Genomic DNA, 11,451 nt, shown 5'->3' with positions numbered 1-11,451 from the left:
AGAAAATGAGGTTATTTTGTTTCAAACTTTGGGAATATTTGGAGTTAAGAAATGCTCTATTTGTATGCATAATTAGATTAGGTTATATTTGAAGTAATATACCAGTTGTGAAATTTTCTATTGAGCTCTTATACTTTTATGAGTTAAATTGTTTTCTTGATTTGTTCTTTATGTGTAAAGTTTTCTTGATTGAATCATGGAATATTACATTAATGTTGCTAAAGTTTTGATTGCGCCCTCTGTCTTGATTGAACCTGTATTTGGTTGGTCTTTGTTTTACCCTATTGTGTTTTTGCTTCTCTGTGAGGAATGATTCTAAATTATTTTTAAAATGTTAAGAAAATATTTTTAATATGTTAAAAAAATATTTAACATGTTAAGAATTTGTCTTTTTTATTTATAAACAAATAGTGCCCCGCTTGCTTGCTGTGTGCACATATAATGTATATATGTGTGGGCGCTCAGGGGGCAAAAGTGAAATGGTACTAACTTTAACGTTATTTTACTAATTTAGTGAAAATAACGTTAAAAGCGGCGGATGGTTAATCATGCATCATGTGGTGACGTTGATAGTTGAAAGACACGGGAGTACATGCACCAATCAATCTCTGTCCTGATTGTCTGAGTGTTATGTGTCTTAGGTCCAAGGGTTGATACAAAACTACAATCGAGCCAGTGGTCTCACTTGAAGCAACCTCTCTCTTCCTATCGGATAGGGATAAGGTTGTCTACATCTACCCTCCTCAGACCCTAACTTAGCTTTGCTATTGGTGGGATTTACTGAGTATGATGATGATGATGATGATGATATTTATAAACAAATGTTTAATCTTTTTAAGTTATTTTTAAAATGTTACTAAAATATTTAACATCTTAAAAATTTCTCCTTCTAACATGTTAAGAAAATATTTAACAAATGTTTAGTCTTTTTAATATATTTAACATGTTAAGAATTTGTGTTTTTAAATTATTTTTTTATAAAGGTTACACTGAAATTCAAAATAGATGGAGTCAATGACAATCCTCTGTATTTGGTTGTTCTTTGTTTTACAGTATTGTGTTTTTGCTTCTTTGTGAGGAATGATTCCAAATTACTTTTAATATGTTAAGAAAATTCTTTTAATATGGTAAAAAAAATATTTTACATGTTAAGAATTTGTTTTTTTTTTATTTATAAACAAATGTTTAGTCTTTCTAAATTATTTTTAAAATGTTAATAAAATATTAAACATCTTAAAAAATTCTCCTTTTAACATGTTAAGAAAATATTTAACAAATGTTTAGTCTTTCTAATATATTTAATATGTTAAGAATTTTTTTAATTATTTTTTATAAAGGTTACATTGAAATTCAAAATGGATGGTCAATGATAATCCTCTGTGTTCCTTTCACCTGTGTTTGGTTGGTCTTTATTTTACAGTATTGTGTTTTTGCTTCTTTGTAAAAAAAATATATTTTAATATGGTAAAAAAAATATTTAACATGTTAAGAATTTGTTAAATATTTAATATGGTAAAAAAATACTTTTAATAAAGTCTCTCACTTAGCACGTGAAATTTATTTATTTTAATATTTTGAGACCGCGTATACTCCATTTCCTTCTTCAGGTTATAGAAATGCCCTACCCTCCAAGATCCATCCTCACACAAAACTTTATTTGAATTTTTTGAATTCTAAAACGAACGTCAATATATAATACAGTCAAATAAAGTCTATTATTTAACGTTTAATATGTTAAATTTATTTTTATTAATATTTTGAGCCCACACAGACTCTATTTCTTTCTTCCTACTAAACAATTCCCTCAAACCCTATTAAATCCATACTCGCACAAACGTTATTTTAAGTTTTTTAACTTTAACACGAAATTCAATAAATAATACAGTCATATAATGTCTGTCATTTAACATTTAACATGTTAAATTTATATACTTTCATATTTTGAGCCCGCATAAACTACATTTCCTTCTTCCTGCTACACAAATTCCCCAAATCCGTACTCACACAAACGTTATTTTATTTTTTAAACTCTAATCCGAAACTCAATATATAATGTGGTAAAGTAAAGTTGAACCGAATCTAATTGATCAATGCAAACTTTTATTTAACATGTTAAATTTATTTATATTAATATTTCGAGTACGCATAGCTTCTATTTCCTTCTTCTAGTAACACAAATGCACTACCCTCCCAGATCCATCCTCACACAAAACTTTATTTTAATTTTTTTAATTTTAATACAAATTCAATATATAATGCGGTCAAATAATGTCTCTCATTTAACATTTAACATGTTAACTTTATTTATTCTAATATTTTGAGCCCGTGTAAACTCCATTTCCTTCTTCTGGCTACAGAAATCTCCATAACCCTCATTTAAGATGTTAAATTTATTTATTTTAATATTTTGAATCCTCATAGACTCTATTTCCTTCTACTGGCAACACAAATGCCCTACCCTCCAAGATCCATCCTCACACAAAATTTTATTTTATTTTTTTGAATTCTAAAACGAACGTCAATATATAATTCAATATATAATGTAGTCAAATAAAGTCTATTATTTAATGTTTAATATGTTAAATTTATTTTGATTAATATTTTGAGCCCACTCAGACTCTATTTCTTTCTTCCTACTACACATATCCCTCAAACCCTATCAAATCCATACTCACACAAACGTTATTTTAAGTTTTTTAACTTTAACACGAAATTCAATATATAATGCAGTCATATAATGTCTGTCATTTAACATTTAACATGTTAAATTTATTTACTTTCATATTTTGAGCCCGCATAAACTACATTTACTTCTTCCTGCTACACAAATTCCCCAAATCAATACTCACAAAAATGTTATTTTATTTTTTTAAACTCTAATCCGAAACTCAATATATAATGTGTTAAAATAAAGTTGAACCAAATCTAATGATAAATGGAAACATTTATTTAACATGTTAAATTTATTTATTTTAATATTTCGAGTACGCATAGCTTCTATTTCCTTCTTCTGGTCACACAAATGCCCCACCCTCCCAGATCCATCCTGGCATCCTCACACAAAAATTTCTATTATTTTTTTGAACTTTAATACCAAATTCAATATATAATGCGGTCAAATAATGTCTCTCATTTAACATTTAACATGTTAAATTTATTTATTCAAATATTTTGAGCACGTGTAAACTCCATTTCCTTCTTTTGGCTACAGAAATCTCCATAACCCTCATTTAAGATGTTAAATTTATTTATTTTAATATTTTGAATCCGCATAGACTCTATTTTCTACTGACTACGCAAATGCCCTACCCTCCAAGATCCATCCGCACACAAAACTTTATTTTAATTTTTTTAATTATACAACGAACGTCAATATATAATGTAGTCAAATAAAGTCTACTATTTAACGTTTAATATGTTAAATTTATTTTCATTAATATTTTGAGCCCACTCAGACTCTATTTCTTTCTTCCTGCTACACAAGTCTCTCAAACCCTATCAAATCCATACTCGCACAAACGTTATTTTAAGTTTTTTAACTTTAACACCAAATTCAATATATAAAGCAGTCATATAATGTCTGTCATTTAATATTTAACATGTTAAATTTTTTTACTTTCATATTTTGAGCCTGCATAAACTGCATTTCCTTCTTCCTTCTACACAAATTCCCCAAATCCATACTCACACAAACGTTATTTTATTTTTTAAACTCTAATCCGAAACTCAATATATAATGTGGTAAAATAAAGTTGAACCGAATCTAATTGATCAATGCAAACTTTTATTTAACATGTTAAATTTATTTATTTTAATATTTTGAGTACACATAGCTTCTATTTCCTTCTTCTGTTACACAAATGCCTTACCCTCCCAGATCCATCCTCACACAAAACTTTATTTTAACTTTTTGAACTTTAATACCAAATTCAATATATAATGCGGTCAAATAATGTCTCTCATTTAGCATTTAACATGTTAAATTTATTTATTCCAATATTTTGTGCCGGTGTAAACTCCATTTCCTTTTTCTGGCTATAGAAATCTCCATAACCCTCATTTAAGATGTTAAATTAATTTATTTTAATATTTTGAATCCGCATAGACTCTATTTCCTTCTACTGGCTACACAAATGCCCTACCTTCCAAGATCCATCCTCACACAAAACTTTATTTTAGTTTTTTAAATTCTAAAACGAACGTCAATATATAATGTAGTAAAAAAAAGTCTATTATTTAACGTTTAATATGTTAAATTTTTAATATTTTGAGCCCACGCAGACTCTATTTCTTTCTTCCTGCTACAAGTCTCCCTTAAACCCTATCAAATCCATACTCACACAAATGTTATTTTAAGTTTTTTAACTTTAACACGAAATTCAATATATAATGCAGTCATATAATGTCTATCATTTAACATTTAAGATGTTAAATTTATTTACTTTCATATTTTGAGCCCGCATAAACTGCATTTCCTTCTTCCTCCTACACAAATTCCCCAAATCCATACTCACAAAAACGTTATTTTATTTTTTAAACTCTACTCCGAAACTCAATATATAATGTGGTAAAATAAAGTTGAACCGAATCTAATTGATCAATGCAAACTTTTATTTAACATGTTAAATTTATTTATTTTAATATTTCGAGTATGCATAGCTTCTATTTCTTTCTTCTGGTTACACAAATGCCCTACCCTCCCAGATCCATCTTCACACAAAACTTTCTTTTAATTTTTTAAACTTTAATACCAAATTCAATATATATAATGCGGTCAAATAATGTCTCTCATTTAACATTTAACATGTTAAATTTATTTATTCTAATATTTTGAGCCAGTGTAAACTCTATTTCCTTCTTTTGGCTACAGAAATCTCCATAACCCTCGTTTAAGATGTTAAATTTATTTATTTTAATATTTTGAATCCGCATAGACTCTATTTCCTTCTACTGGCTACACAAATGCCCTACCCTCCAAGATCCATCCTCACACAAAACTTTATTTTAATTTTTTGAATTCTAAAACGAACGTCAATATATAATGCAGCTAAATAAAGTCTATTATTTAATGTTTAATATGTTAAATTTATTTTTATCAATATTTTGAGCCCACACAGACTCTATTTCTTTCTTCCTGCTACAAAAGTCCCTCAAACCCTATCAAATCCATACTCGCACAAACGTTATTTTAAGTTTTTTAACTTTAACACGAAATTCAATATATAATGCAGTCATATAATGTCTGTCATTTAACATTTAACTTGTTAAACTTATTTAATTTCATATTTTGAGCCCGCATAAACTGCATTTCCTTCTTCCTGCTACACGAATTCCCCAAATCCATACTCACACAAACGTTATTTTATTTTTTAAACTCTAATCCGAAACTCAATATATAATGTGGTAAAATAAAGTTGACCCGAATCTAATTGATCAATGCAAACTTTTATTTAACATGATAAATTAATTTATTTTAATATTTCGAGTACGCATAGCTTCTATTTTCTTCTTCTGGTTACACAAATGTCCTAACCTCCCAAATCCATCCTAACACAAAACTTTATTTTAATTTTTTGAACTTTTGTTGGGATTGAACCCTATCAGAGGAACAGATAATTAAAGCCAAAACTGGATCAGAACAGTGGATTCTGAATAAGCAGATGCTGATATACAAATCTCTCCCATTGAAAGTGATTACAACTACTGATGACCTCCTATCTGCTGATCTTGCTAAACTGCTGACCCATAACTGCTGCTCAACTAAAGATCTGATGGAAGACTAAAGTCCTGCTGATTCAATCTACTGCCTTGAGTTAAGCACTGCTGATCCGGACAAGTGCTGCTGGGTTCACAACAGTAGAGGTTGCAGCAGCTGTTCTAAAGTCTGTTTTGTAATAGAATGTATTAGCAGTAGTTAATACAAGCAGTGTCTGTATAGATCAGAGGTTAGAGTTTGTTAGGAGGTTAGATGTCACTTTCATGGTGACGTCAGCAAAGATGCTCAGTAGTTTGCAAGTGCCTATAAATAGTTCAGTACTTGGTACTGTTCTATTAGCTCTTTGCATCATTCGTCTTCTTTGCACGAACAAACTACTGAGCTCTGGCTGAGGTGGAGTTTGCATTCTTACATCAATCATTGTAATCGTAGTTGAAATAAATTCAATCTTTCGGTTCTCTGTGTAAAGATGTTTGATAAAAGTATTACTCTCGTTTGATTGTATGCAAAGTTTGTTTTCATTATAATTTCCGCTGCACACTCATCCATCTTCATCTTATTTTCAAACATAAAATACAATCAAAAACAAACTCAGATCCAACAATTGGTATCAGAGCTTGGACAGTCAAATTTGATTTAACAATCATTTTGACGTAAATAGTTCAGCTCAAAACAGTTGATACTGATCGTTTGTTCGTCGTTGAAAAACAGAGTAAGGATTAATCACCATTAAATTTGATTTCTCAGTACCTGTAAAACAACAAGAATGACGTCACAATCTCAGGACGATAAAAACAACATTGGTTCTCTTTTTAAACCACCTATGCTAAAAAGAAATGAGTACAACATCTGGCAGAAGAGGATGGGTCACATCCTTGCTCAACAAAGCACAGGTTGTTGGAAGTCTGTCATCTTTGGTCCTCATGTTCCTACAGTGCCAAGCGCTGAAGATGCTAAAAAACAAGTTCCAAAACCTGTTGAAAATTATACTGAAACGGATTATCAAAAATTTGAACTAGATGCTAAAGCGTTTAGTATCATAGCATCAGCGCTGCCCAACGAAATATATGCTGGATTGTTACATTGTGACAATGCCAAAGAGTTGTGGGACGCGCTTAAGGAACAGTTTGGAGGTACCGAAGAGGTCATAGAAAACAATAGGGAAATCCTGAACCAACAGTATGAAACATTTTGTCATGTTAAAGGTGAATCACTGACGCAACAATTTGAGCGTTTCAGTTATCTCATCAGTGAACTAAGGCTTGTTAAAACCACTTTTACAAACTCAACTCAAAACAGCAGGTTCCTCAGGTCACTGCCAGAAAAATGGGACACAATAGCTTTTGTCACCCGAAATTCACCTGAGTTCAAGGATCTGACCTTGACCCAACTCCATGATCGACTCCTGACCTACGAAAGGGAGTTGAACCAGAAAAGGAAGTTACAAGAGTCAGGGAAAACCGTTGATGATTATTCATTCGGTAACACTGCTCTTCTGGGTCAAGAAGAATCTGGTGGTAGTGGTAAGGATCAGGGTTATTATCACTTTATTGACATAACTGCTGGTGCAAATTTTAACAACCCTGATCCTCACTCTACAGGTTATGCATTCACTGCACATGAAAACTAGATGTCAGACAATTTAAGCTTTGAACTCAATGATCTACAGCATTTCAACCTCACTGATCTAGAGGAAATGGACATCCTGCACCAACTGGCCTTGCTAAGTGTTAGAACTAGCAAGTTTTATAAAAGAACAGGGCGAAAATTCCCAGGGTTACATGGGAATCTAAGGGTTGGGTTGGATAAATCAAAAATCAAGTGTTATAAGTGTAACGGGTTAGGACATTTTGCTAGAGAGTGTAGGAGTCAAACAAATGGTCCCATAATCACTCACCCTAGTTTAAATCCTAGACCTCAAAATCAAAACATTGTGCACTATGCCCAATATGCCCCAGCAGCACATGTGAACACTGCTCACTATGCTGTTGCTCCTGTGCCAGTGCATTATGTCCAAACAGCTGCTCCACAAATCCAATATGTTCAAACCCCTACCCCCCAGGCACAAGTGCAACCTGCACCACAAACCACTGCTCCAGTAGCAAAACAACCAGATCAACAAAGTTTCTTTACTCAAGAATTTGTTGACTGGAGCAGTATGCCTGAAGACCTCAGTGATGAAAATTTTGCACTCTATGCTTCTAATGTTTCTTCTCATGATGAATTTTGTTTGATGGCATTAGAGTCAATACAGGAGGGGGTTGAATCTGAAGAGGAACAGCTGGCCTCTGAAACAGTGGATGAGGTGATTGAAGAAGTAGTTACTGCTGTGGCAAATGAAGTACTGTTGGAAGAAAGTTCAGGCACCCTGATTGAACCACTGACAGATCCATGGTCCGAAGAAGAAAAGACGGGTGAGATAGAAGAGAGAGCTGAAGATGAGGAAAATCCTAAATGTGATTGTGCAATGATGGCTGCTGCAAAGGTATCACCTCAAGTTCTTGAAAAACTGTGTTCTGACAATTGCATTATTGCTTTTGCTAACATCAAAGAGGTGAATGAAAACCTTCGTGATAAAATCTTATCTGATGAAGTCATATTTAAAAGATCTCTAAAAGAACTTAAAAACAAATTGGCTGAAAAAGAGAAAGAGATTTGCAGCATGAAAGAAGAGCAAAGCATAACCAAAACCCAACTCCAAACCTTGATAGAAAAATACCAAGGTTGCAAAAAGGAGTTAGAGTCCACCCAGATCACATGTGAGAGATGGGTGGAATCATGCAAAGGGTATGAGGTTATGCTTGAGAAACAGATAAAAAGCAATGTGAAATTTAGGGTTGGTTATAGAAAACATGATGATGAAAACACTGCTTTTGAAAAATCTGTTTCAACCACTGATGTAACTACTGAGTTCATCCCCACAAACAAGAATGGCCAAGAAGTGAAAATCACTGACAAACTTGGTAACAAAATCACAGTTGACAGACCAATGGGTCCCTCTGCTTTTGAGGAGATAGGAAATCATCAATTTAAACCAAAATGGTCTGATGAGTGTGATATTCTTGAAAATTTCAAGCCAATGGACTTTACATCAACTGATGGTGTTAAAGCTCCAAAAGCTAAAGTCATTCCTCTTAAGGACATCCCAGCAGTGGTTAAAACCTCTGTTGCAAAGGAGTCTGAAAAGAGGAAGAAGAAAGAAAAAATTGATAACTTGTTTTGTGAATTCTGTGAGAAAAGGAACCATCTAACAAAAGATTGTTTCCACTTAAAAGCTTATAATATAAACAAAACAAGTGTCATAGTTTCAGCTGAAAGCTGCATTGTTTGTGGTAAAACAAACCACAAAACTCAAGCATGTGTGTATCTCAAAAATTTTGATATCAAAAAGAATGAGTACCTTGCTAAAACATCCTTGAGTCCATCAGCATCACCATCGGTCAAATTCACAAAGAAACAACCACTGTTTGTGCCAGTTCAAACAGCTGTCACAAAACAGCTGAACTAAACATCTGTCAAAAGAGATGTTCAGGTTACTGATGCACCTCCTGCTAATCAGTTCAGAAAAGGCAAGGAAAAACAGTCTTACCAAAGGATTCCACACGTTTATGAGGTCTACAAAAAGCCCTCTAAACCCAGAGTGAATAGGCATCCTTTTGGGTATCAGCAGGTGATTGGGCAAGACCCTCAACAGTGGTTAGCAAGAAACAGTACTAAAACTGTCCAAACCCCTGACTTAACCACTGCTCATCACACTGCATCCATACCAGACACTGCTGAATCCCCATCCAAAGCCCTGTTGGCTTTGGAGTCCTTAATGAACTAATCCTTTTACTTCATGTGCAGGGAGCTTCTGCATGCTTTGACAGTCTGTGGTATGTAGATAGTGGAGGCTCCAGGCACATGACAGGATGTAAAGCCCTCCTCAAAGACTTTAAAATCCATGGAGGGGGTGATATATCCTTTGGAAATAATAGTAAAGGGAAAGTTCTGGGGTCTGGGACAGTGCAATCTGGTAATGTAAAATTTGAAAATGTCAATCTAATAGACAATCTGAAATTCAACCTTCTGAGTGTATCTCAAATGAGTGACAAAGGGTTTGGGTCATTCTTCACAAAAGACTGTTGTAGGATTGTTGGACCAGAAATGGTCAAAAAGATTGAAGCAATAATAAAAAATGGTCAAACTAAACTTGTTGCTCAAAGAAGTGGCAATGTTTATGTTGTTGACATGTCTAAAGAATGTCCTAGAGCTGATGCCTGTCTGTTCTTAGCTGCCTCTAACAAAGAGACAGAACTTTGGCACAGAAGACTGGGGCACACAAATCTTAAGACAATAACAGAAATTTCAAAAAATGGTTTGGTAAGAGGCCTACCACAAAATTTTTTTTCATGTCCTGAACATTGCATTTCCTGTTTAAAAGGAAAACAGCATAAAAGTTCTTACAAGTCCATTGAAGAGTCCAAAACAACCCAGTGTTTGCAAATGCTACACATGGATTTGTTTGGCCCAGTTCAAGTCATGAGCCTTAAAAAGAAAAGATATTATTTGGTTATAGTTGATGACTTTTCTAGGTTTACATGGACTTTCTTTTTGCACTCTAAAGATGAAACTGCAGGCATTTTGCAAGACTTTGTGACACAGGTTGAAAAGCAATTTGACCTTCTAGTGAAAAGCTTTAGGAGTGACAATGGCACAGAATTTAAAAATAAGGAGTTGGATACCTTCTGTGTGAAGAAAGGGATTGTAAGGCAGTACAGCATCCCTAGAACACCAGAGCAAAATGGGGTGGTTGAAAGAAAGAACAGAACCTTGATTGAGGCTGCCAGAACTATGCTTGCAGATTCAGGTTTGCCATTAACTTTCTGGGCAGAAGCAGTAAACACTGCTTGCTATGTCCAGAACAGAGTTTTAATAAACCCCAGGCACAAAAAGACTGCCTATGAAATTCTGTAAAAAATCAAACCACTGATCTCATACTTCAAAGTGTTTGGCTGCCCATGCTTTATTTTGAATTTAAAAGATTCCATTTCAAAATTTGCAGCCAAAATTGATTGTGGTTATTTTTTGGGATACTCAACCACTGCCAAGGCCTACAAAGTGTTCAATGCACGGACCAAGGTAGTGGAGGAGACTTTGGATGTAAAGTTCAATGAACTTTCATCAATGAAAATCCCAGTAAATCCTGCTGATCTGTTTGATCTTGAAAAATTCACTTTTGAAAATACTGCTATCAAGACTAACAGTGCAGGTCCATCAGAGGATACATCACCAGACTATGGGTATGAAATCATCATCCCTCAAAAGTCTGCCACAAAGGGAAAAGCACCAGTTGTTCAAAACAGCTGCCAAAGCTCAACCACTGCTACCTCAACAGTTGTTGACCAACGTAGCCCATCTACCACTGCTTCCACATCCTCAAACACTGCTGACAAAAGTCCTCAAATAGTGGATAAAAGTCAGCAGTGGTCCACTCCATTACCACCCATTCCACCACCTTTTGAAGCCACTGCTGGGTCATCAAAGTCACCAGCAGTGGTTAGCTCAGATGATACACATTTGCAGCCTTCACCAACAAATGCCATCATACCATACCAAGGAGATTTAATCTTCTTGAGATCTCATCCACCTGATCAAATCATTGGCAACATCAATGAAGGGGTGCTCACAAGAAGCCAAACCCAAAACATTTGTCTTTTTGCTGGCTTTCTATCACTCCATCAGCCAGTCAAGTA

The sequence above is a fragment of the Helianthus annuus genome, chromosome 16, assembly GCF_002127325.2.
Source record: "Helianthus annuus cultivar XRQ/B chromosome 16, HanXRQr2.0-SUNRISE, whole genome shotgun sequence".
Taxonomy (NCBI): Eukaryota; Viridiplantae; Streptophyta; class Magnoliopsida; order Asterales; family Asteraceae; genus Helianthus; species Helianthus annuus.
This window is presented reverse-complemented; position numbering follows the sequence as displayed.